General features: G+C 39.6%; 1 protein-coding gene across 5 annotated transcripts in view; it reads right to left on the minus strand.

The window, feature by feature from the left end:
• PHTF1 (putative homeodomain transcription factor 1) overlaps nt 1–25,346 on the minus strand; it is a 383,975-nt gene that overhangs the window by 324,482 nt on the left and 34,147 nt on the right. The window contains exon 1 of one of the 5 annotated variants that reach the window (XM_053706660.1): nt 6,017–6,080. The exons of 3 other annotated variants lie outside the window; for them this stretch is intronic. The gene's annotated coding sequence lies outside the window, so the exon portion shown is untranslated. Of the gene's footprint in view, nt 1–4,048; nt 4,068–6,016; nt 6,081–25,346 lie in introns of those variants that run through there. One more of the 5 variants, XM_053706662.1, reaches the window with a different exon arrangement.

Genomic DNA, 25,346 nt, shown 5'->3' on the forward strand with positions numbered 1-25,346 from the left:
GAACAAATATACTTTTCAGATCTATTTTACAGTAAAAGCAGACAAAAGTTTTATTTTAATATTTTATGGGGAGATTACATGTTCACTTAAATGCCCCTTTAATTTTGTCAAACAAAAAATTAATAGAAAGATAGAAACAAGGAGTATAAGATACAGTAAAACTGCAATTTTCAATAACTTAAAGGGACATAATACTCATATGCTAAATCACTTGAAACTGATGCAGTATAGCTGTAAAAAGCTTACAGGAAAATATCACCTGAGCATCTCTATGTAAAAAGGGAAGATATTTTACCTCACAATTTCCTCAGCTCAGCAGAGTAAGTTCTGTGTAAAAAGTTATACTCAGCTGCAGCCCAGCTGCAGGTAAAAAAAAATAAAAAAATGAAGAAATGAACAGCAGCCAATCAGCATCAGCAGTGCTGAGGTCATGAACTCTTTTACTGTGATCTCATGAGATTTCACTTAACTCTCATGAGATTTCATTATAAACTTCCTTATACTGAATAGGGAAATAAGATGAGTTTGCACGAAAGCTCGCTCCTTCCGCTGTCCCGGGACAGACATACTGATTTGTTGCTTAGAAGTCCTTTACAATGGGATGTGGCTACTGAGAAACTTTTGAGGTAAATTATCTTTATTTTTTACATAGAGATGTTCAGGTGATAATTTCTAGTCAGCTTTTTACAGGTATACTGCATCACTTTCAAGTGTTTAAACATTTGGGTATTATGGCCCTTTAATTACAAAACAGAACTCCAAACACTCATATTAATGCTTTGTTATTTTTTATTCACATATATATCTTAAAATTGAGAAAGTGTATCCAAGAGGACTATGAAAATAAAGCCAGAGCCTTAGCATTTCTTCAGCAAAGGATATCAAGAGAACAAAACTAATGTGTTAAATTAAATTGAAAAATTGTTTAAACTTGTATGCTCAGCTTGAATCATGAAAGAAAAATGTTGGTTTCATGTCAGAGCATAGTTTATTGGACTTGTGAATGCATGGTAGTATAAGCCGGTCAATGTTTATTGTTAGAATATGCCTGATGAAACGGCCGTTAGAGCCGAGAAACGCGTAGCATATTGGTATATGCTCACCTGAAGGATTGTTTTGTACATTAAGCTGCATGTCACAGCAATAAAGAATTTTGATTTTACTTTGTGGCTTTGATCCTCAATGGGTGAGCTGACTACTACCATACACCTGCCCTGAAGAGAGTGGAGACCGGAGGGAGCCAGCTGGTTAGCTCTAATAACCAGCCTGCGTCTACAAGCACATAGGTGTGCTGTGTAAAATTGTGAGTACCCTTTACAAAGAATTTTTGCTGCATATGCCATTATCCATCACAGATACACACATTTGGGCGCCTCTCTTGTGTTTGCATACTTACAGATCTACTACCCTGCAGTGGAGGAAGGGAGAGCGCAGCCTGAAAATTGGTGTATTACTAAGATCGCTGGGAGAAAGTACACTTCTGTTTTGGATATCTGGATATCCCTTGTGAAAAGTCTGTTTACAGTTTGGACTTTTAAAAGACTACTAATTTGCCTTTGATAGTCTTTCTTTTTATAGTCTCTGTTTAGATTTTAATCATTAAGTGATTTATTTTTAAACATTCACTCATATTGATTGCCCTATACAGCGCCCTCTAGTAAAGATCATTATCTCACATTCTTTTTTATTCTAGAGGATATTCTGCTCTGTGAAAGGCATAGGGAGCTAAAAGAGACTGCACTGTAAGTGGCACTGGCCTCGTAGACAAGCAAGGATGTTTATATTAACGACTAATCAAATATATAAAGGTGCGGAAGGTGAACAGATGTAATAGTGATCAGTGGTATCAAGAGTAATCAATAATAAACAAACAAAAACAAAATCAAATGCCCGATGTCTTGGGGTCACACTTGACTCAGATCTTTCTTTCACTCCTCACATTCAGTCCTTGGCTGAATCCTGCCACTTCCACCTTAAAAACATCTCTAAAATTAGACATTTCCTTACACAAGACACAACTAAGATTTTAATCCAATCTCTCATCCTTTCCCGCATTGACTACTGCAACCCCGTCCTCTCTGGTCTACCCAGCTGCCGCATAGCACTTTTACATTCCATTATGAACGCCTCTGCCAGGCTCATCTTCCTTACACGTCGCTCTTTATCTGCTGCACCTCTCTGCCAATCCCTTCACTGGCTTCCTCTTGCCTCTAGGATTAAACACAAAATCCTCACTCTGACATACACAGCCCTCAACTGCACTGCTCCCCCCTACATTTCAGAACTTGTCTCCAGATACTCTCCCTCCCGTCCCCTTCGCTCTGCTCACAATCTCCTCCTCTCTTGTTACTTCCTCACATTCCCGTTTACAGGACTTCTCCAGACTGGCTCCCATCTTGTGGAACTCCCTGCCTCGCTCCACAAGACTCTCCCCTAGTTTTAGCAGCTTCAAGCGCTCCCTAAAGACTCTACTATTCAGACATGCATACAACCTACACTAACCTTTCCTACTCCATTGCTCTCCCCTTGAACCCCTTAGAATGTAAGCCTATGAGCCCAGCTGTTGGCAGATCGCCTTCATAAGAGCCGACTACAACAGTGAAACTCTAGGCAGGGCCCTCTACCCACTTGATCCCTACAAAAGCTATCCTGTATACCGACTATGTTTACAGCGCTGCTGAATCTGTTGGCGCTCTACAAATACCTGATAATAATAATGAAAGTGCCCCTGTTTTTAATAGTATTTTTTAAAACCGGGCACTCATTCGTGAAAGTTTACCTTAAAGGGACAGTATACACTCTTTTTCATATAACTGCATGTAATAGACACTACTATAAAGAATAAGATGCACAGATATTGATATAAAAATCCAGTATAAAACTGTTTAAAAACTTACTTAGAAGCTGTCAGTTTGGCTCTGTTGAAAAGGCAGCTGGAAAGCCCACTGCAAGTGGCAAATAAGACACTCCCCCCTCCCCCTTCTTTTGCATATGAAAAGACCCTTTACACAAACAGGAGCAAGCTGGAGAAGGTAGCTGACAGTATTCACATAAAACTTTAGGGCTTGGTTAGGAGTCTGAAAATCAGAGCAATGTTATTTAAAAATAAGCAAAACTATACATTTATTTTTAAAAAAAACTTTATGGGCTATATAAATAGATCATCTACAAGACATTTATGCAAAGAAAAAATGAGTGTATAATGTCCCTTTAACTTTAAACAGTGATTTCTAGAAATCCTTTAAGGCTAAATATTTTTACAACATGCATAAATTATGCCCTTTTATATGTATGATAAAAAAAAATGAGTACTATATAAGTAAAATTATCAGACGTAATTATTTAATAACATGTAAGGATACATTACTGTAGCATAAATAGCATTGCTTATACACAACACAAAATATTAGTCCACTGTTAGATTTTGAGATTATTAAAAGGGATATTAAACCCAATTTTTTTCTTTCATGATTCAGATAGAGCATGCAATTTTCTGAAGCAAAAATGGGCCGGCTCCTAAGCTTACATTCCTGCTTTTCAAATAAAGATACGAAGAGAATGAAGAAAATGTGATAATAGGAGTAAATTAGAAAGTTGCATGCGCTATCTGAATCATGAAAGAAATACATTTGGGTTTCATATCCAAACATTGATGTCCTAGTATGTATAAATTAGCTTTTTAAACTTCACATACTATTTTTATGCTATGTAGTTTTAAATAACTTTCCATTTCACTTCCATTATCAAAAAAAGCACACTTTCTGAGGCACCAGTTCCTAGTGTGCATGTGCAAGAATTCACAGTACAAACATATGCATTTTGTGTCTGGCTTTAAATTTGTCAGAGAAAAATAGCTAAATCTACTACAAATTTAAAATTCAGACCAAGTGCTATTGTAGTATTTTTATTATGCATCAATTGATTGTGCAAATATACTGTATTTAATGGTCCTTTAAAAATTATTCACTGTATTGCAACAGGTCTGCAGAGAAAATCTGTTTTAAAAGCATTTAAAACCTGTAATTTTGTTACAAAAAAAAAAAAGTACCTTGTTTCGCAGTTCTGGGACACACCCCTTGAAAAGCATCTTGAATGTTGTTTATCATGTTTATCTTACTTACTTTCAGATAAAAATTAGTGGTGCTAGTAATTACTGGGTAACATATAGGAGTGTCAGGGTTCTGAATTTCAAGAATGCACTCCAACCTCTCTGAAGGGAGTGATACAACAGCACTGGTTCTGCCACTAAAGACACACAGGTGTAAGTGTATGAAATAATTTTACTACTAAATAAGCTTGGAGGAAACTGTATAGAATTAATTAAAACAAAGATATAGAAAGGTCAAAATTGAAATTTAATTTGAAAGAAGAAGCATTTTTGCAATATACGTTGCAAAATTGCTTATAGTAAGTTATTATTTGTCAGCGGCATACGCACATATGCCATGAGTGCACCAGTATTCAAACTCCATACCTGCTCAGAGAGTCAGCAGTGGCTTGTATGACACAAATTAAAGGGACATGAAACCCAAAATGTTACTTATATTATCACATTTCCTTCATTGTCTTGGTATGAAAACTAGCTGAACACATCTGGTAAACCAATGACAAGAGGCATATATGTGCATCCACCAATCAGCAGTTAGCACCCGCCAGTATTGCATTGCCACTCCTAAACCTACCTAGGTAGGCTTTTTAACAAAGGACACCAAAAGAACAAAGCAAATAAGATAACAAAAGTCAATAGGAAAGTGGTTTAAAATTGTATGCTCTAAGTCATGAAAGTAAAAATAAATCTTTGGGTTTCACAACCCTTTAAGTCTTCACAAGCATAATACTCATCACCACCAGCTCTTTGAGCTTGAATACTGGTGCACAGCATATGTGTGTATGCCACTGAGTACCAGTAGTAACGTTTGCTAGAGGCATTTTTGCCAATAAGAGAAAAATAGTTCTATTTGAAATTAAATTCCCCCATACAGATATCAAATTTTGACATTTCTATCCCGTTCAGTTCAAGTTTACTGTAAGTTTCTGAGTAACCAATGTGCTAAGGCAGATTAAAAACAAGTAAATTATAACCAAGTATTAACTCTTTCACTGCTAAGCCATTTTCACATTCCTGTGATAGAGGTGGTTTTGGCTATTTGGCATTAACTGCATTTACCCACAACAAATATCATACCTCATTTTTTGTTTGGAGAAATATAAAAGACATGAGAAAATGCCACCACATATTATATTTGTGTTCAGTTGTCTTTGGTGCACATAGTAAATCATAGCAAGGGAGTTATTATTTGCTAAAGACTTCAAACACACATTTTATTGTATTACATTTAGCATCAGTTCACCTCCTCAAAACAACAACAACATTTATGATTTTATAATTATATGGTCAATTAACCCCTTCCCGCCCGTACTTATTTGTCTACATCGGAACAAAGTTCCAATGTAACAAATAATTAAAAAATTGAAATCACGCGATCGTTCATGTAAACTCTTTACAGTAGGATGTATATACTTTTTTTTTTTTACTCAGTTAAACAAAAAGCCAAGTAGTGAGGTGATAACAAAAGGAGTAAAAAAAGCATACAAAAAGAGGAACTGGAAATAGAATTGTGCTTTTATACAAAAAAACATTAAAAGGGTGGGCCTCATGGACTCTTGCCAATATGAAAGAAATTAATTTATCAGGTAAGTTCTTATACAAATTATGTTTTCTTTCATGTAATTGGCAAGAGTCCATGAGCTAGTGACGTATGGGATAGAAATACCAAAGATGTGGAAGTCCACAGAAGAGTCACTAGAGAGGGAGGGATAAAATAACAACAGCTATTTCAACTGAGAAATTAAATCCACACAATAATTAGGTTTTTCTTAAAAAAAAAAAAAGCTAAAATCAAAAGCAGTAGAATCAAACTGAGACAGCTGCCTGAAGAACTTTTCAACCAAAGACTGCTTCAGAAGATGCAAATACATCAAAATGGTAAAAACAATAAAAGTATGCAAAGAATACCAAATTACTGCTTTGCAAATTTGATCCACCGAAGCTTCATTCTGAAAAAGCCCAAGAAATGACGACTTAACTTAGTAGAATGAGCTGTAAATCCCTGAGGCGGAGCCGGCCCTGCCTCCAAATAAGCCTTGAGAAACAAAAGCTTTAACTAGGATGCCAAAGAAATGGAAGAGGCTTTCTAACCTTTTCTGGAACCAGAAAAACAACAAATAGACTAGAAGTCTTCTGAAATCCTAGAAACCTCGATATAGAATTACAAAGCTCTTACTACATTCAAAGAATGTAAAGAACTCTCAAAGATGTCTTTAGGATTAGGACACAAAGAAGGAACAACAATTTCTCTACTAAAGTTGTTCAAATCCACAACCTTAGGAAGAGAAAAAATAAAGTCCACAAAACAACTTATCTAGATGAAAAATCAGATAAGGAGACACACAAGAGAGGGCTGATAAATCAGAAACTCTTCTAGCATAAGATATAGCCAAGAGAGACAACTCTTTCCAAGAAACTAAACCTTCAAAGAAAATATAGGCTCAAAAGAAAGAGCCTGCAAAATTCTTAAACCAAATTAAGACTCCAAAAAAGAAGAAATTAATAAATTAACAGGCTTGATACAAACCAAAGTTATGGGGGGAAAAAGTTCATATGGATGTTTGCACAGTTCACTTATTTTCATTTATTGAAACAAATCTCATTTCCACACACTGCTTAAGTGCTATAGTTGTTGCTGCTGTAAACTGATAGTGGGTGGTTAACCCCCAGCATCCCCCAACTGTTTCAAAGCTAAGGGATAGTTTGCATCAAATATCGCCAAGACAATATACAGGTGGCCCTCGTTTTACAACGATTCAATTTACACCGTTTCAGAATAACAACCTTTTTTTCCAGTCATGTGACTGCTATTGAAAAGCATTGAGAAGCAGTGCATTTATTAAAAAAGCCAGTAGGTGGAGCTGTTCGCTTGTGTTGCAGCAAAGCCAAGCAAGCTGAAATTAATCAGTTTAACCAGACCTGAGCTATCAAGCACATTTCAAAGGAACAAGATCTTACTGTCTATAAATCAGTCCAGATTGGAATGCATAGAAAGAACTGTTTGCAGAAGTGAAGTCTGTGTTGTGTGATTATTTTATTAGGTTTATAATGCTGTTTAGCAATTTTTTTTGTTCATTTAACTTTGTTTAATTATATATTCTGTGTTGTGTGATTATTTTATTAGGTTTATAATGCTGTTTAGCAGTTAAAGTCTTCATTTCAAAGCTTTAAAAATAATGTATTAGGTGTTACTTATGACAATTTTGAGAGGGGCCTGGAACCTATCTCCCTCACTTCCCATTGACTTACATTGTAAACTGGGTTTCAATTTACAACAGTTTCGATTTACAACCATTCCTTCTGGAACCTAACCCCGGCGTAAACTGAGGGCTACCTGTATTATAATCCAAAGTGACTCATCACACTCCTGTTGCTAGGTGAAGTCCTTTTTCTCTCTCCTTGATGCTGTATGGCAGTTGAGATATTTTCTCCGCCAGTCCTTATCTTAAGCCCCTTGCTGATGGTTGGCAAATGTCCCTTGGTAGTAAAAAGTAAAAGTACAAGCAGAGTGGTATTGTACCTCCGCAGTTGAGGTATGTGTTAATAAAACTCACTTTCTGTGCTCACTATAGCCAATCCAGAAAAAAGTTATCAGGAGCACCAAATTGCGAGTTAAAAATAAACTTTATTGTTTTACAAAAGGGCAATTGAACCCCAGGGTAAGAGTCCACAAAAGAAAACAATTGAAAAACAGTAGACAAAAAGGCTGACCGGTTTCGGCGTCTGCCTTTAATCCTAGCCTGCTTAAAAACTGTTTGTCAGATACCAGTTTAAAAACCCACCTCTGTGATTCAATTGGCTATAGTTAAACCATTGACACCTGTGTTCCCTAATTTCTACACTTCTGGCCGTATTGTTTTTAAGACAAGATCTCTTGTTATTTAATGCTCTAAGTGCGCAATTTTATTATTAGCCGTAATGTTCTTAACTGCATTGCTAAGACAAACTCGCTTCCGGCTACGATCTTTGCCCCTTATTAATACCAGATGGGTGTATTTTTGTAACAGTGTATTTTTGTAACAGTGTATTTTTGTGCTGCAGTCTGGTCTATGTCTTTAGCCGCTTTGCTCGCTTTATTAATATTTAGCCGTGGCATAGATGGCCCCAACTCCTTGTATGGGTGTGCTCGCTGTCTCACGCTACAAGCGCATTCATATGCGGCAGCTGCTCGTGTCCCATATGTCACTCTGTATTTACTTAACCGTATTTAACTTGTGGGAGATTAAAATGCACTATGTAAAGCGAGAGCCTTTGTCCCTAATGCCCTGTTTATTGACCTAATGAACTATTGCTCATGTATTGCGAGTACTATATTACACTACATTTTTTCATTTCATTATCAATGTAGAGATGTTGGAAATATAAGGCTAATTCTAGCTTCATCTCAATCATCACAGCTCACATTGTTGAATACTAAGCTGTATCCCTATATAGCCATTTTCCCTGGGACTGTTTAGACCAATGATGCAGATAATTCACCATCAGCCCTATAGTACTCTGAGTAATATAATTAATTTTATTTTTATTTTTTATTTTTAATGGGATGTTATACTTCGTTGGAATTTGTGTAGATTTAGAAATATGAGCTAACCTATTATGGAGAAAAGGGGGAGGGGGGTGTGGGGGGGGAAGGGAGGAAGGGTAGGGGTTTTGGGGAGGGGGGGAGAAAAGGAAAAGGGGGGGAAGGGGGCAGGAGGGAGGGGAGGGGGGGGGGAAGGAGAGGGGGAAGGAAGGGGGGAAAAAAAGGAGGGGTAGTGGAAGGGAAAAAATGCAATATAAATTATATCATTTTGAATTACCAAAAGTTGATTAAATCAAATTCTGAGTTTAGACCTTCTGGAACCCTGCTTCTCAACCGGAAAATCCAAAAGGCCTCCCTCTCACTGACGACTTAGGAAATCCGCCTCCCAGTTCTCTACCCCTGGGATATGGATTGCTGAGAGATGGCAAGAGTGATCCTCCGCCCATCAGATTATTTTGGTTACCTCCATCTGTCGTTACTATGAGCTACTCTGGCCTGCGGAAACACATTCCCTGAGACAGGTGGTCCTGAGACAACCACCAGAGAAGAGAATCTCTGGTCTCTTGGTCCAGATGCAGTTGAGGAGATAAATCTGCATAATCCCCATTCCACTGTTTGAGCATGCATAGTTGCAGTGGTCTGAGGTGTATGCGGGCATGAGGAATTATGTCCATTGCCGCTACCATGAGTCCGATTACCTCCATATACTGAGCCACTGATGGCTGAGGAATGGAATGAAGAGCTCGGCAAGTGATTAAAAGTTTTGATTTTCTGACCTCCTTCAGAAATATTTTCATTTCTACCGAGTCTATCAAAGTCCCTAGGAAGGAAACTCTTGTGAGAGGGACGAGAGAACTCTTTTTTATGTTCACCTTCCACTCGTGAGATCTCAGAAAAGCCAACACGATGTACGGGTGAGACTTGACTAGCTGGAAAGTCAACGCCTGAATTAAGATGTTGTCTAGATAAGGCGCCACTGCTATACCCCGCGCTCTTAGAACCGCCAAAAGGGACCCTAGCACCTTTGTGAAAATTCTGGGAGCCGTGGCCAACCCGAAAGGAAGGGCCGCAAACTGGTAATTCCTGTCCAGAAAGGCGAATCTGAGGAATTGATGATGATCTCTGTGAATAGGGATGTGTAGATACGCATCCTTTAAATCCACGGTAGTCATATATTGACCTTCCTGGATCAGAGGAAGAATAGTCCGAATAGTCTCCATCTTGAAAGATGGTACTCTGAGGAATTTGTTTAGAATTTTGAGATCCAAGATCAGTCTGAAAGTTCCCTCTTTTTTGGGAACCACAAACAGGTTGGAGTAAAAACCTAGCCCTTGTTCCGTTCTTGGAACTGTGCGGATCACTCCCATGGTATTTAGGTCTTCTACACAGCGTAAGAACGCCTCTCTCTTTGTCTGGTTTGCAGACAATTGAGAAATGCGAAATCTCCCCCTTGGGGGGGAGTCTTTGAAGTCCAGAAGATATCCTTGGGACACAATTTCTAAAGCCCAGGAATTGTGAACATCTCTTGCCCAAGCCTGAGTGAAGAGAGAGAGTCTGCCCCCTACTAGATCCGGTCCCGGATCGGGGGCTACCCCTTCATGCTGTCTTAGAGGCAGCAGCAGGCTTCTTGGCCTGTTTACCTTTGTTCCAAGCCTGGTTAGGTCTCCAGACTGACATGTATTGGACAGAATTCCTGTCTTGCTTTGCTGCAGGGGAAGCTGAAGCGGGACCACCCTTGAAGTTCCCGAAAGGAACGAAAATTATTTTGTTTGGTTCTCATCTTATTTGTTTTATCCTGAGGGAGGGCATAGCCTTTCCCTCCAGTGATGTCTGAAATAATATCTTTCAGTGCAGGCCCAAATAGGGTCTTTCCTTTGAAAGGGATGTTCAACAATTTAGATTTTGATGACACATCAGCAGACCAGGACTTAAGCCATAACGCCCTGCGTGCTAAAATGGCAAAACCTGAATTATTTGCCGCTAATTTAGCCATTTGGAAAGCGGCATATGTAATGAAAGAATTAGCCAACTTAAAAGCCTTAATTCTATCCATAATATCCTCTAATGGAGTCTCCACCTGGAGAGCCTCTTCTAGAGCCTCAAACCAGAAAGCAGCTGCAGTAGTTACAGGAACAATGCATGCAATAGGTTGGAGAAGAAAACCTTGATGAACAAAAATTTTCTTTAGGAGACCCTCTAATTTATTATCCATAGGATCTTTGAAAGCACAACTGTCTTAGGTATAGGTATAGTTGTACGCTTAGCAAGAGTAGAAATAGCTCCCTCCACCCTAGGAACTGTCTGCCACGAGTCCTGCATGGTGTCAGATATGGGAAACATTTTCTTAAAAACAGGAGGGGGAGCGAACGGAATACCTGGTCCATCCCACTCCTTGGTAACAATAGTCACAATCCTCTTAGGGCCTGGAAAAACATCAGTGTAAACAGGAACCTCTAAGTATCTGTCCATTTTACACAATTTCTCTGGGACCACTATAGGGTCACAATCATCTAGAGTAGCTAATACCTCCTTGAGCAATAAGCGGAGGTGTTCAAGCTTAAATTTAAAGGGTATCATATCAGAATCTGTCTGAGGGAGTGTCTTTCCTGAATCAGAAATCTCTCCCTCAGATAACAAATCCCTTACCCCTACTTCAGAACATTGTGAGGGTATATCGGATACGGCTACTAAAGCGTCAGACGACTCAGCATTTGTTCTTAACCCAGAGCTGTCACGCTTTCCTTGTAAACCAGGCAGTTTAGAGAAATCCTCTGTGAGGGTTTTATTCATAACTGTGGCCATGTCTTGTAAAGTAAATGAATTCGACGCACTAGAGGTACTTGGCGTCACTTGTGCGGGCGTTACTGGTTGTGACACTTGGGGAGAGCTAGATGCTAAACCCTCATTTCCTTCTAACTGAGAATCATCTATTGCAATATTTTTAAGTGCTAAAATATGCTCTTTATAATTTAAAGACATATCAGTGCAAGTGGGACACATTCTAAGAGGGGGTTCCACAATGGCTTCCAAACACATTGAACAAGGATTTTCCTTGGTGTCAGACATGTTAAACAGGCTAGTAATGTAACAAGCAAGCTTGGAAAACACTTTAATCAAAGTAAATAACACTTTAGACAAAAACGGTACTGTGCCTTTAAGAGAAAAAAGCTGCACAAACTCTGCAAAACAGTGTAAAAAAACAGTAAACAAAACAAATTTTTTACAGTAGCATCATAAAGCAGATCTATGCAAATAAACAATTAACCCCTTAATGTAAAAACCGGATTGAAAAAACGTCAAAACCGGTAAAATAACGTTCAGCACCTTGCCACAGCTCTGCTGTGGCGCCTACCTGCCCTTTAGGAACGATTTGTGGGGGGAAAAACCTCTTTACAGCCCTCAAACACAGTAGGAACCTCTGGAGAAGTAGCTGGATGCTTCTGAGGAAAAGAAACTGCGCAACTGAGGCGCGAAAATAGGACCCTCCCACCTCACTCGATGTTATGGGGCCTAAAAGAAACACAACAGAGTGTTTCTTAAAATAGCCATGTGGGTTAATAACCCTTAAACAAGCCACAAAGACCCCTTAAAGTCCCTCAAAAAACGTTATATGTTGCAATAAAACCAAAACGTTTTTCCTATCAGTGTCACCAGTAACTAATGAGCCCTTTATGCAAGCTTGGATTCCTCTTTTACTGAATACAGCTTACCTTTCCCTCATGGGGATATTGCAGCCTTTTCTAGAAATAACACAGTCTGTCTAGAAAAAAAATAGACTGAACATACCTCAATGCAGTTTAGCCTGCAAACCGTTCCCCCAACTGAAGTTTTCCTGTACTCTTCAGCCCTTGTGAGAACAGCAATGGATCTTAGTTACAAAGTGCTAAGATCATCATCCTCCTTGCAGAAATCTTCATCCCTTTTCTGCCAGAGAGTAAATAGTACACACGGTACCATTTAAAATAACAAACTTTTGCTTGAGAAAATAAACTAACATTTTTGTCACCACACTCACTTTACCCTTCCTAGCAGTTAAGCAGGCAAAGAGAATGACTGGGGGGGGCGGGGCTAAGGGAGGTGCTATATAGACAGCTCTGCTGTGGGTGCTCTCTTTGCCACTTCCTGTTAGGAAGGAGAATATCCCACAAGTATGGATGAATCCGTGGACTCAATACATCTTACAAGAGAAATTGAGAAAGTGTATCCAAGAGGACTATGAAAATAAACCCAGAGCCTTAGCATTTCTTCAACAAAAGGATATCAAGAGAACAAAACTAATGTGTTAAATTACATTGAAAAATTGTTTAAACTTGTATGCTCAACTTGAATCATGAAAGAAAAAACATAATTTATGCTTACCTGAAAAATGTATTTCTCTTGTGGTGTACCCAGTCCACGGATCATCCATTACTTGTGGGATATTCTCCTTCCCAACAGGAAGTTGCAAGAGGATCACCGACAGCAGAGATGCTATATAGCTCCTCCCCTAACTGCCATATCCAGTCATTCGACCGAAGACAAGCAGAGAAACGAGAAACCATAGGGTGCAGTGGTGACTGTAGTTTAAAGTTAAAAAATACTTGCCTTAAAATGACAGGGCGGGCCGTGGACTGGATACACCACAAGAGAAATAAATTTATCAGGTAAGCATAAATTATGTTTTCTCTTGTAAGGTGTATCCAGTCCACGGATCATCCATTACTTGTGGGATACCAATACCAAAGCTAAAGTACACGGATAAAGGGAGGGACAAGGCAGGTACCACTGCCTGTAAAACCTTTCTCCAAAAATAGCCTCCGAAGAAGCAAAAGTATCAAATTTATAGAATTTTGAAAAGGTATGAAGCGAAGACCAAGTCGCCGCCTTGCAAATCTGTTCAACAGAAGCCTCATTTTTAAAGGCCCAAGTGGAAGCCACAGCTCTAGTAGAATGAGCTGTAATCCTTTCAGGAGGCTGCTGGCCAGCAGTCTCATAAGCTAGGCATATTATACTCCTCAGCCAAAAAGAAAGAGAAGTTGCCGAAGCCTTTTGGCCTTTTCTCTGTCCAGAGTAGACAACAAACAAAGCAGATGTTTGACGAAAATCTTTAGTAGCTTGTAAATAATACTTTAAAGCACGAACCACGTCAAGATTGTGTAATAGACGTTCCTTCTTTGAAGAAGGATTAGGACACAATGATGGAACAACAATATCCTGATTGATATTCTTATTAGACCACCTTAGGTAAAAAAACAGGTTTGGTACGCAGAACTACCTTATCTGCATGGAAGATCAGATAAGGAGAATCACATTGTAAGGCAGATAACTCGGAAACTCTAGCCGAGGAAATAGCTACCAAAAAAAGAACTTTCCAAGATAAAAGTTTGATATCTATGGAATGAAGAGGTTCAAACGGAACCCCTTGTAGAATTTTAACCAAATTTAAACTCCATGGCGGAGCAACAGGTTTAAACACAGGCTTGATTCTTGATTCTTGTTTTGTATCTTGATTCTAACTAAAGCCTGACAAAATGCCTGAACGTCTGGAACATCCAGACGCTTGTGCAAAAGAAGACAGAGCAGAAATCTGTTCCTTTAAGGAACTAGCTGACAATCCTTTTTCCAATCCTTCTTGCAGAAAAGATAATATCTTGGGAATCCTGACTTTACTCCATGAGTAACCCTTGGATTCACACCAATAAAGATATTTACGCCATATCTTATGATAGATTTTCCTGGTGACAGGCTTTCGTGCCTGAATTAAGGTATCAATGACTGACTCGGAGAAGCCACGCTTTGATAAAATCAAGCGTTCAATCTCCAGGCAGTCAGTCTCAGAGAAATTAGATTTTGATGGTTGAAAGGACCTTAAAGTAGAAGGTCCTGTCTCAGCGGCAGAGTCCATGGTGGAAAGGATGACATGTCCACCAGATCTGCATACCAAGTCCTGCGTGGCCACGCAGGTGCTATCAAGATCACTGATGCTCTCTCCTGCTTGATTTTGGCAATCAGACGAGGGAGCAGAGGAAACGGTGGAAACACATAAGCCAGGTTGAAAGACCAGGGTGCTGCTAGAGCATCTATCAGCGTCGCCTTGGGAAGTTTGGCGTTCTGGCGAGACGCCACGAGATCCAGTTCTAGTTTGCCCCAACGATGAACCAATTGTGCAAACACCTCCAGATGGAGTTCCCACTCCCCCGGATGAAAAGTCTGACGACTTAGAAAATCCGCCTCCCAGTTCTCTACACCTGGGATATGGATAGCTGATAGGTGGCAAGAGTGAATCTCTGCCCAGCGAATTATCTTTGAGACTTCTAACATCGCTAGGGAACTCCTTGTTCCCCTTGATGGTTGATGTAAGCCACAGTCGTGATGTTGTCTGACTGAAATCTGATGAACCTCATTGTCGCTAGCTGAGGCCAAGCCTGAAGAGCATTGAATATCGCTCTCAGTTCCAGAATGTTTATTGGAAGGAGTGTCTCCTCCTGAGTCCACGATCCCTGAGCCTTCAGGGAGTTCCAGACTGCCCCCCAGCCTAGAAGGCTGGCATCTGTCGTTACAATTGTCCAATCTGGCCTGCGAAAGGTCATACCTTTGGACAGATGGACCCGAGATAGCCACCAGAGAAGAGAATCCCTGGTCTCTTGATCCAGATTTAGTAGAGGGGACAAATCTGTGTAATCCCCATTCCACTGAGTGAGCATGCAGAGTTGCAGCGGTCTGAGATGTAGGCGTGCAAACGGCACTATGTTCATTGTCGCTACCATTAAGCCGATTACTTCCATACACTGAACCACCAAAGGGCGAGAAGTGGAATAAAGGACACGGCAGGAATTTAGAAGTTTTGATAACCTGGACTCTAGTAGATTCAGTAGAAATGAGGATTTACCTGACAGAGTTCCCAGAAAGGAGACTCTTGTGAGAGGGGATAGAAAACTCTTTTCTTTGTTCACCTTCCACCCATGCGACCTCAGAAATGCCAGAACTATGTCCGTATGAGACTTGGCAATTTGGAAATTTATCAGGATGTCGTCTAAATAAGGGGCCACTGCTATGCCCCGCGGTCTTAGGACCGCCAGAAGTGACCCCAGAACCTTCGTAAAGATTCTTGGGGCTGTAGCTAATCCAAAGGGAAGAGCTACAAACTGGTACTGCCTGTCTAGGAAGGCAAACCTGAGAAATCGATGATGATCTTTGTGTATCGGAATGTGAAAATAAGCATCCTTTAAATCCACTGTAGTCATATATTGACCCTCCTGGATCATAGGTAGGATGGTACGAATAGTCTCCATCTTGAATGATGGAACTCTGAGGAATTTGTTTAAGATTTTGAGATCTAAAATTGGTCTGAAGGTTCCCTCCTTTTTGGGAACCACAAACAGATTTGAGTAAAATCCCTGTCCCTGTTCCTCTTTTGGAACTGGATGGATCACTCCCATAACTAGGAGGTCTTGATCTGGTTTGCAGATAATTGTGAAAGGTGAAATCTCCCTTTTGGAGGGGAAGCTTTGAAGTCCAGAAGATATCCCTGGGATATAATTTCCAATGCCCAGGGATCCTGGACATCTCTTGCCCAAGCCTGGGTGAAGAGTGAAAGTCTGCCCCTACTAGATCCATTACTGAATATGGGGCCAATCCTTCATGCTGTCTTAGAGGCAGCAGCAGGCTTTTGGCCTACTTGCCTTTGTTCCAGGTCTGGTTAGGTTTCCAGACCGACTTGGACTGAGCAAAAGTTCCCTCTTGTTTTGCATTAGAGGAAGTTGATGCCGCACTCGCCTTGAAGTTTCGAAAGGCACGAAAATTAGTCTGTCTGGCCCTTGATTTGGACCTATCCTGAGGAAGGGCATGACCTTTTCCTCCAGTGATATCAGAAATGATCTCCTTCAAACCAAGCCTGAATAGGGTTTGCCCCTTGAAGGGAATGTTAAGCAGCTTAGACTTTGAAGTAACGTCAGCTGACCATGATTTAAGCCATAGCGCCCTGCGCGCCTGAATAGCAAAACCAGAATTCTTAGCCGTTAGTTTAGTCAAATGAACAATGGCATCAGAAACAAAAGAATTGGCTAGCTTAAGTGCTCTAAGCTTGTCAAGTATGTCATCCAATGGGGTCTCTACCTGTAAAGCCTCTTCCAGAGACTCAAACCAGAAAGCCGCAGCAGCAGTGACTGGGGCAATGCATGCAAGGGGCTGTAGAATAAAACCTTGTTGAATAAACATTTTCTTAAGGTAACCCTCTAACTTTTTATCCATTGGATCTGAGAAAGCACAACTGTCCTCGACAGGGATAGTAGTACGCTTAGCTAGGGTAGAAACTGCTCCCTCCACCTTAGGAACTGTCTGCCATAAGTCCCGTGTGGTGGCATCTATTGGAAACATTTTCTTAAAAATAGGAGGGGGAGAGAACGGCACACCTGGTCTATCCCATTCCTTAGTAATAATTTCTGTAAACCTTTTAGGTATTGGAAAAACATCAGTGCACACCGGCACTGCATAGTATTTGTCCAATCTACACAATTTTTCTGGCACTGCAATTGTATCACAGTCATTCAGAGCAGCCAAAACCTCCCTGAGCAACACGCAGAGGTGTTCAAGCTTAAATTTAAATGTAGACATATCAGAATCAGGTTGAATCTTTTTCCCTGGGTCAGAACCATCACCCACAGAAAGAAGCTCTCCTTCCTCAGCTTCTGTATATTGTGAGGGAGTATCAGACATAGCTCTTAAAGCGTCAGTATGCTCTGTATTTCTTCTAACTCCAGAGCTGTCTCGCTTTCCTCTAAATCCAGGTAGTCTGGATAATACCGCTGACAGGGTATTATCCATGACCGCCGCCATGTCTAGTAAAGTAAACGCTATGGGCGCACTAGATGTGCTTGGCGCCATGAGAGCGTGAGTCTCTCGAGCGGGAGTCAAAGGGTCTGACATGTGGGGCGAGTTAGTCGGCATAACTTCCCCCTCGTCAGATTCCTCTGGTGATAAATTTTTTAAAGACAGAATATGATCTTTATTACTTAAAGTGAAATCAGTACATTTGGTACACATTCTAAGAGGGGGTTCCACCATGGCTTCTAAACATAATGAACAAGGAGTTTCCTCTATGTCAGACATGTTTAAACAGACTAGCAATGAGACCAGCAAGCTTGGAAAACACTTTAAATCAAGTTAACAAGCAAAAAATAAAAACGGTACTGTGCCTTTAAGAGAAACAAATTTTGTCAGAATTTGAAAAACTGAAAAAAAAGCAGTAAATCAAACGAAATTTTTACAGTGGGTATAATAAGCTAACAGAGCATTGCACCCACTTGCAAATGGATGATTAACCCCTTAGTTCAAAAAACGGATAAAAAAAACGATATAGACGTTTTTTAACAGTCACAACAAACTGCCACAGCCCTGCTGTGGGCCTACCTTCCCAAACAAACGACTTTGGAAAGCCTAAGAGCCCTTTAGAGATGTCCTATAGCATTCAGGGGACTCCTGGAGGAAGCTGGATGTCTCAGTCTGTAAAAGTTACTGCGCAATAAAGCGCTAAATTAGGCCCCTCCCACTCATAGTAACACAGTGGAAAGCCTCAGGAAACTGTTTCTAGGCAAATTTAAGCCAGCCATGTGGAAAAAAACTAGGCCCCAATAAAGTTTTATCACCAAAGTATATATAAAAACGTTTAAACATGCCAGCAAACGTTTTATATTGTAAATATATAAGAGTATTACCTCAGAAAGTAAGCATGATACCAGTCGCTATTAAATCACTGTATTCAGGCTTACCTTACATAAATCTGGTATCAGCAGCATTTTCTAGAAAAAAATTTAACTGCACATACCTCATAGCAGGATAACCTGCACGCCATTCCCCCGCTGAAGTTACCTCTCTCTTCAGTCATGTGTGAGAACAGCAATGGATCTTAGTTACAACCTGCTAAGATCATAGAAATCACAGGCAGATTCTTCTTCTATTTTCTGCCTGGGACAAAAAATAGTACAACTCCGGTACCATTTAAAAATAACAAACTTTTGATTGAAGACAAAAAACTACTCTCTTACTACCTCCATGCTTGTCGAGAGTTGCAAGAGAATGACTGGGTATGGCAGTTAGGGGAGGAGCTATATAGCAGCTCTGCTGTGGGTGATCCTCTTGCAACTTCCTGTTGGGAAGGAGAATATCCCACAATTAATGGGTGATCCGTGGACTGGATACACCTTACAAGAGAAATGTTGGTTTCATTTCAGAGCATAGTAGCACTATGTGTTCATACAAGCAAGTTATCTGAGTTTATCTATTGCACTCACCAGACAGTCCCTTTTTTTAAATTCTCTAGAGGGATGCAATTGCAACTCACTGATGAGGCCCAGAGATGCCGTAACGTACAGCTCAAGTTGTTTGGTTTCCCCCGTTCAGAGGAGAATTGCCTGGTATTTCAGTGTTGGACTGTCTTTTGACAGGATCAGACTGATATTCTAGAGGATATTCTGCTCTGTGAAAGGCATAGCGAGCTAAAAGAGACTGCACTGTAAGTGGCACTGGCCTCGGAGACAAGCAAGGACGTTTATATAAACGACTAATCAAATATATAAAGGTGCGCAAGGTGAACAGATGGAATAGTGATCAGTGGTATCAAGAGTAATCAATAATAAAACAAAAACAAAAAATCACATGCCCGATGTCTTGGGGTCACACTTGACTCAGATCTTTCTTTCACTCCTCACATTCAGTCCTTGGCTAAAGCCTGCCGCTTCCACCTTAAAAACATCTCTAAAATTAGACATTTCCTTACACAAGACACAACTAAGATTTTAATCCATTCTCTCATCCTTTCCCGCCTCGACTACTGCAGCTCCGTCCTCTCTGGTCTACCCAGCTGCTGCATAGCACTTTTAGAGTCCATTATGAACACCTCTGCCAGGCTCATCTTCTTTACACGTCACTCTTCATCTGCTGCACCTCTCTGCCAATCCCTTCACTGGCTTCCTCTTGCCTCTAGGATCAAACACAAAATCCTCACTCTGACATACAAAGCCCTCAACTGCACTGCTCCCCCCTACATTTCAGAACTTGTCTCCAGATACTCTCCCTCCTGTCCCCTTCGCTCTGCTCACGATCTCCTCCTCTCCTCCTCTCTTGTTACTTCCTCACATTCCCGTTTACAGGACTTCTCCAGACTGGCCCCCATCTTGTGGAATTCCCTGCCTCGCTCCATAAGACTCTCCCCTAGTTTTAACAGCTTTAAGCGCTCCCTAAAGACTCTACTATTCAGACATGCATACAACCTACACTAACCTTTCCTACTCCATTGCTCTCCCCTTGAACCCCTTAGAATGTAAGCCTATGAGCCCAGCTGTTTGTAGATCGCCTTCATAAGAGCCGACTAAACAGTGAAACTCTCGGCAGGGCCCTCTACCCACTTGATCCCTACAAAAGCTATCCTGTATACCGACTATGTTTACAGAGCTGCGGAATCTGTTGGCGCTCTACAAATACCTGATAATAATAATGAAAGTGCCCCTGTTTTTAATAGTATTTTTTAAAACCGGGCACTCATTCGTGAAAGTTTACCTTAACTTTAAACAGTGATTTCTAGAAATCCTTTAAGGCTAAATATTTTTACAACATGCATAAATTATGCTCTTTTATATGTATGATAAAAAAATGAGTACTATATAAGTAAAATTATCAGACGTAATTATTTAATAACATGTAAGGATACATTACTGTAGCATAAATAGCATTGCTTATACACAACACAAAATATTAGTCCACTGTTAGATTTTTAGATTATTAAAAGGGATATTAAACCCAATTTTTTTTCTTTCATGATTCAGATAGAGCATGCAATTTTCTGAACCAAAAATGAGCCGGCTCCTAAGCTTACATTCCTGCTTTTCAAATAAAGATACCAAGAGAATGAAGAAAATGTGATAATAGGAGTAAATTAGAAAGTTGTATGAGCTATCTGAATCATGAAAGAAATACATTTGAGTTTCATATCCAAACATTGATGTCCTAGTTTGTATAAATTAGCTTTTTAAACTTCACATACTATTTTTATGCTATGTATAAATAAACCAGTTAAAACATTCAGATAGAGTATGTAGTTTTAAACAACTTTCCATTCGACTTCCATTATATAAAAAAAAATGCACACTTTCTGAGGCACCAGCTGCTAGTGTGCATGTGCAAGAATTCAAAGTACAAACATATGCGTTTGGGGCTGGCTTTAAATTTGTCAGAGAAAAATAACTAAATCTACTACACATTTAAAATTCAGACCAAGTGCTATTGTAGTATTTTTATTATGCGTCAATTGATTGTACAAATATACTGTATTAAATGGTCCTTTAAAAATTATTGACTGTATTGCAACAGGTCTGCAGAAAAAATCTGTTTTAAAAGCATTTAAAACCTGTAATTTTGTTACAAATAAAAAAGTACCTTGTTTCGCAGTTCTGGGACACACCCCTTGAAAAGCATCTTGAATGTTGTTTATCATGTTTATCTTACTTACTTTCAGATAACAAAGAGTGGTGCTAGTAATTACTGTGTAACATATAGGAGTGTCAGGGTTCTGCATTTCAAGAATGCACTCCAACCTCTCTGAAGGGAGTGATACAACAGCACTGGTTCTGCCACTAAAGACACACAGGTGTAAGTGTATGAAATAATTTTACTACTAAATAAGCTTGGAGGAAACTGTATAGAATTAATAAAAAAAAAAAAAAAGATATAGAAAGGTCAAAATTGAAATTTAATTTGAAAGAAGAAGCATTTTTGCAATATACGTTGCAAAATTGCTTATAGTAAGTTATTATTTGTCAGCGGCATACGCACATATGCCATGAGTCCACCAGTATTCAAACTCCATACCTGCTCAGAGAGTCAGCAGTGGCTTGTATGACACAAATTAAAGGGACATGAAACCCAAAATGTTACTTATATTATCACATTTCCTTCATTGTCTTGGTATGAAAACTAGCTGAACACATCTGGTAAACCAATGACAAGAGGCATATATGTGCAGCCACCAATCAGCAGTTAGCACCCGCCAGTATTGCATTGCCACTCCTAAACCTACCTAGGTAGGCTTTTTAACAAAGGACACCAAAAGAACAAAGCAAATAAGATAACAAAAGTTTAGCGCTGCGGAATCTGTTGGCGCTCTACAAATAACCGATAATAATAATAATAATAATAATAATAATAATAATAAAAGTCAATAGGAAAGTGGTTTAAAATTGTATGCTCTGTCTAAGTAATGAAAGTAAAAAGAAATGTTTGGGTTTCATAACCCTTTAAGTCTTCACAAGCATAATACTCATCACCACCAGCTCTTTGAGCTTGAATACTGGTGCACAGCATATGTGTGTATGCCACTGAAAACCAGTACTAACGTTTGCTAGAGGCATTTTTGCCAATAAGAGAAAAATATTTCTATTTGAAATTAAATTCACCCATACAGATATTAAATTTTGACATTTCTATCCCTTTCAGTTCAAGTTTAGAAGTCCCTGTGTGTTTGAGTAGTCCCCTGGGGGAACCCAGAGACACAGAATATCAGAAGAATTACTGTAAGTTTCTGAGTAACCAATGTGCTAAGGCAGATTAAAAACAAGTAAATTATAACCAAGTATTAACTCTTTCACTGCTAAGTCATTTTCACATTCCTGTGATAGAGGTGGTTTTGGCTATTTGGCATTAACTGCATTTACCCACAACAAATATTATACCTCATTTTTTGTTTGGAGAAATATAAAAGACATGAGAAAACGCCACCACATATTATATTTGTGTTCAGTTGTCTTTGGTGCACATAGTAAATCATAGCAAGGGAGTTATTATTTGCTAAAGACTTTAAACACACATTTTATTGTATTACATTTAGCATCAGTTCACCTCCCCAAAACAACAACATTTATGATTTTATAATTATATGGTCAATTAACCCCTTCCCGCCCGTACTTATTTGTCTACATCGGAACAAAGTTCCAATGTAACAAATAATTAAAAAATTGAAATCACGCGATCGTTCATGTAAACTCTTTACAGTAGGATGTATATACTTTTTTTTTTTTACTCAGTTAAACAAAAAGCCAAGTAGTGAGGTGATAACAAAAGGAGTAAAAAAAAGCATACAAAAAGAGGAACTGGAAATAGAATTGTGCTTTTATACAAAAAAACATTAAAAGGGTGGGCCTCATTGTCAGGATTCTCCTAGCTGACAGCCTAATTTTCTTACATCTACTACAGAAAAGAAGTAACGGTCTCTACTATTTTCAGGACAAATTGTACATTCCACCTACTCTACGTCAGATGGTTCTTGAATCCTCACATGACTCTTTACTCGCAGGTCACCCTGGTGTTAGGAAAACCCAAGAACTTATAGGGAGGAATTACTGGTGGCCGGCTATGTCGCGAGATGTGAGGACCCATATACACTCCTGTAGAAAATGTACCATATCGAAGAGGTCAAAACATTCTCCTTATGGCTTATTAATTCCTCTTCCTACACCCAGTAGGCCTTGGCTAGAGATCGCCGTTGATTTTATCGTTGATTTACCTAAATCAATGAATAACACAACCATCCTGGTTATTGTTGACCTATTTAGCAAAATGTGTCATTTCGTTCCATATCACAAACTTCCGACAGCATCTGAAACCATCCAACTTCTCATCTCTAACGTCTTTAAATATCACGGAATACCTGATAGCATCACCAGTGACAGAGGAACTCAATTCTCTAGTAAATTGTGGTCTGAGTTTTGTAAAACCTTTGGAATAAATAAAAGATTAAGCACCGCATACCATCCTCAGTCAAATGGCCAAACTGAAAGATCAAACCAGTGGCTAGAACAATTTCTCAGAACGTATTGTGCATCTCAACCTCAAAATTGGTCCACTCATCTATCGTACGCTGAGTTCTGTTTTAACAATACCGTTCACTCCACCACAAAAGAAACCCCTTTTTTCGTGAATTATGGGTTCCATCCAAGGTTTCAAATTCTACCTAATCTCCAGACTCCCTCATTGACTGTCTCAGAACTAGCTGATATGATTTCTTCTAATTTCACTACCATAAAGGCCAGTATCGATGAGGCTAAAAGAACTCAAAAGTATTATTATGATAGGAAAAGGACTCCGTCACCGGTCTATTCTGTAGGTGACTTGGTGTGGTTATCCACGAAGAACCTCAACATGAACACCCCTTCTAAAAAACTCTCGCCTCTGTTCATAGGGCCTTATCCTATATCTCACATCATTAACCGGAATGCTGTTCGTCTCCAACTTCCAGATTCCTTCAAGATTCATTCTACCTTTCACGTTTCGCTGATAAAACCCTACAGAGCACTCAGGGATTCTCTTCCTTCTTCTTTGGCTGTCCCGTTGGTAGTGGATCCAAACACCGAATATGAAGTACACTCCATCCAGGACTCGAGACTTTCCCGTGGAATCCTCCAATATTTGGTCCGATGGAAGGGCTATTCTCCAGAGGATGACTCCTGGGAGCCTGCCTGCAACATATCTGCTCCCAGACTTGTTGCCTTATTCCATCGTAGGAACCCAGATCGCCCTCGACCTTGAGCCCCGGGGTTGCTCCTTGAAGGGGGGGTCCTGTCAGGATTCTCCTAGCTGACAGCCTAATTTTCTTTGACATTATACTGTTTCTTTAAATTTCAATTATCTTTTCCAGCCAGCCTATAAATCTCCCAGTATCCTTTACTTCATTGCTTGGTATTGGATTTTTCCTCATCTAGCTACTGAACAACACGCAGTTGTTACTAACCTAAAGCCATTTTGATCTTTGTCTATTTTGATTGCTGTCAAGTTCAAATTTATTATCCTCACTTGCCTGCATACCTCAACCAGGCTCCGCTATTAGCACTAAGCGTAGCAACTCTCCTACGTTTTCTTCCGGATCTTTTCTCAGCCAGCAGTACAGGGATTCCTCCGCGGTGACGTCACACGCCAACTTCACGGAACTCACCAGCTCCTCACTGCTTCTACCGCTCCGGATTTTTACACACAGGTCAGTCAACTTGCCTTCCTGACTACCGAAGCAAACTCTGTAGTATACTCTATCTTCACTGTTTTGATAAATATCGCTGTACCACCAACGACTTGTGTGTATATACTAGTGACATTCCATTCTCTCTAGTCTGCCTAATGAAATGTTGTTACTAGCAATGCCGGTTTATAATACATTTACTGCCTTTATATTTTTTCGCTATTTTTTCTTTGCATATTAAGTTTCTCATATTGGTTGGCGGAATAGTTCCCTGCTGCACATATTTCACACTGTGATACAAGATGCTGGAATAGAGTTCTATTTTCCAGTATTCCAATTACAATAAATGCTATTTGTTAATGGGGTTTGCAAATCACCTCTTAGGTGATTTATTTGCTCATCCCACACATCCTAGCTACAAACCTTAAACTATAAATATCTCAGCAGCTGAGACTCACATTATTTTTAACACTTATTTCTTTAGTGTTCTAGTTCGCCTGACACTCATGGACTCTTGCCAATATGAAAGAAATTAATTTATCAGGTAAGTTCTTATACAAATTATGTTTTCTTTCATGTAATTGGCAAGAGTCCATGAGCTAGTGACGTATGGGATAGAAATACCAAAGATGTGGAAGTCCACAGAAGAGTCACTAGAGAGGGAGGGATAAAATAACAGCAGCTATTTAAACTGAGAAATTAAATCCACACAATAATTAGGTTTTTCTTAAAAAAAGCTA

This window comes from Bombina bombina, chromosome 3, assembly GCF_027579735.1.
Source record: "Bombina bombina isolate aBomBom1 chromosome 3, aBomBom1.pri, whole genome shotgun sequence".
In the NCBI taxonomy this organism is placed as follows: Eukaryota; Metazoa; Chordata; class Amphibia; order Anura; family Bombinatoridae; genus Bombina; species Bombina bombina.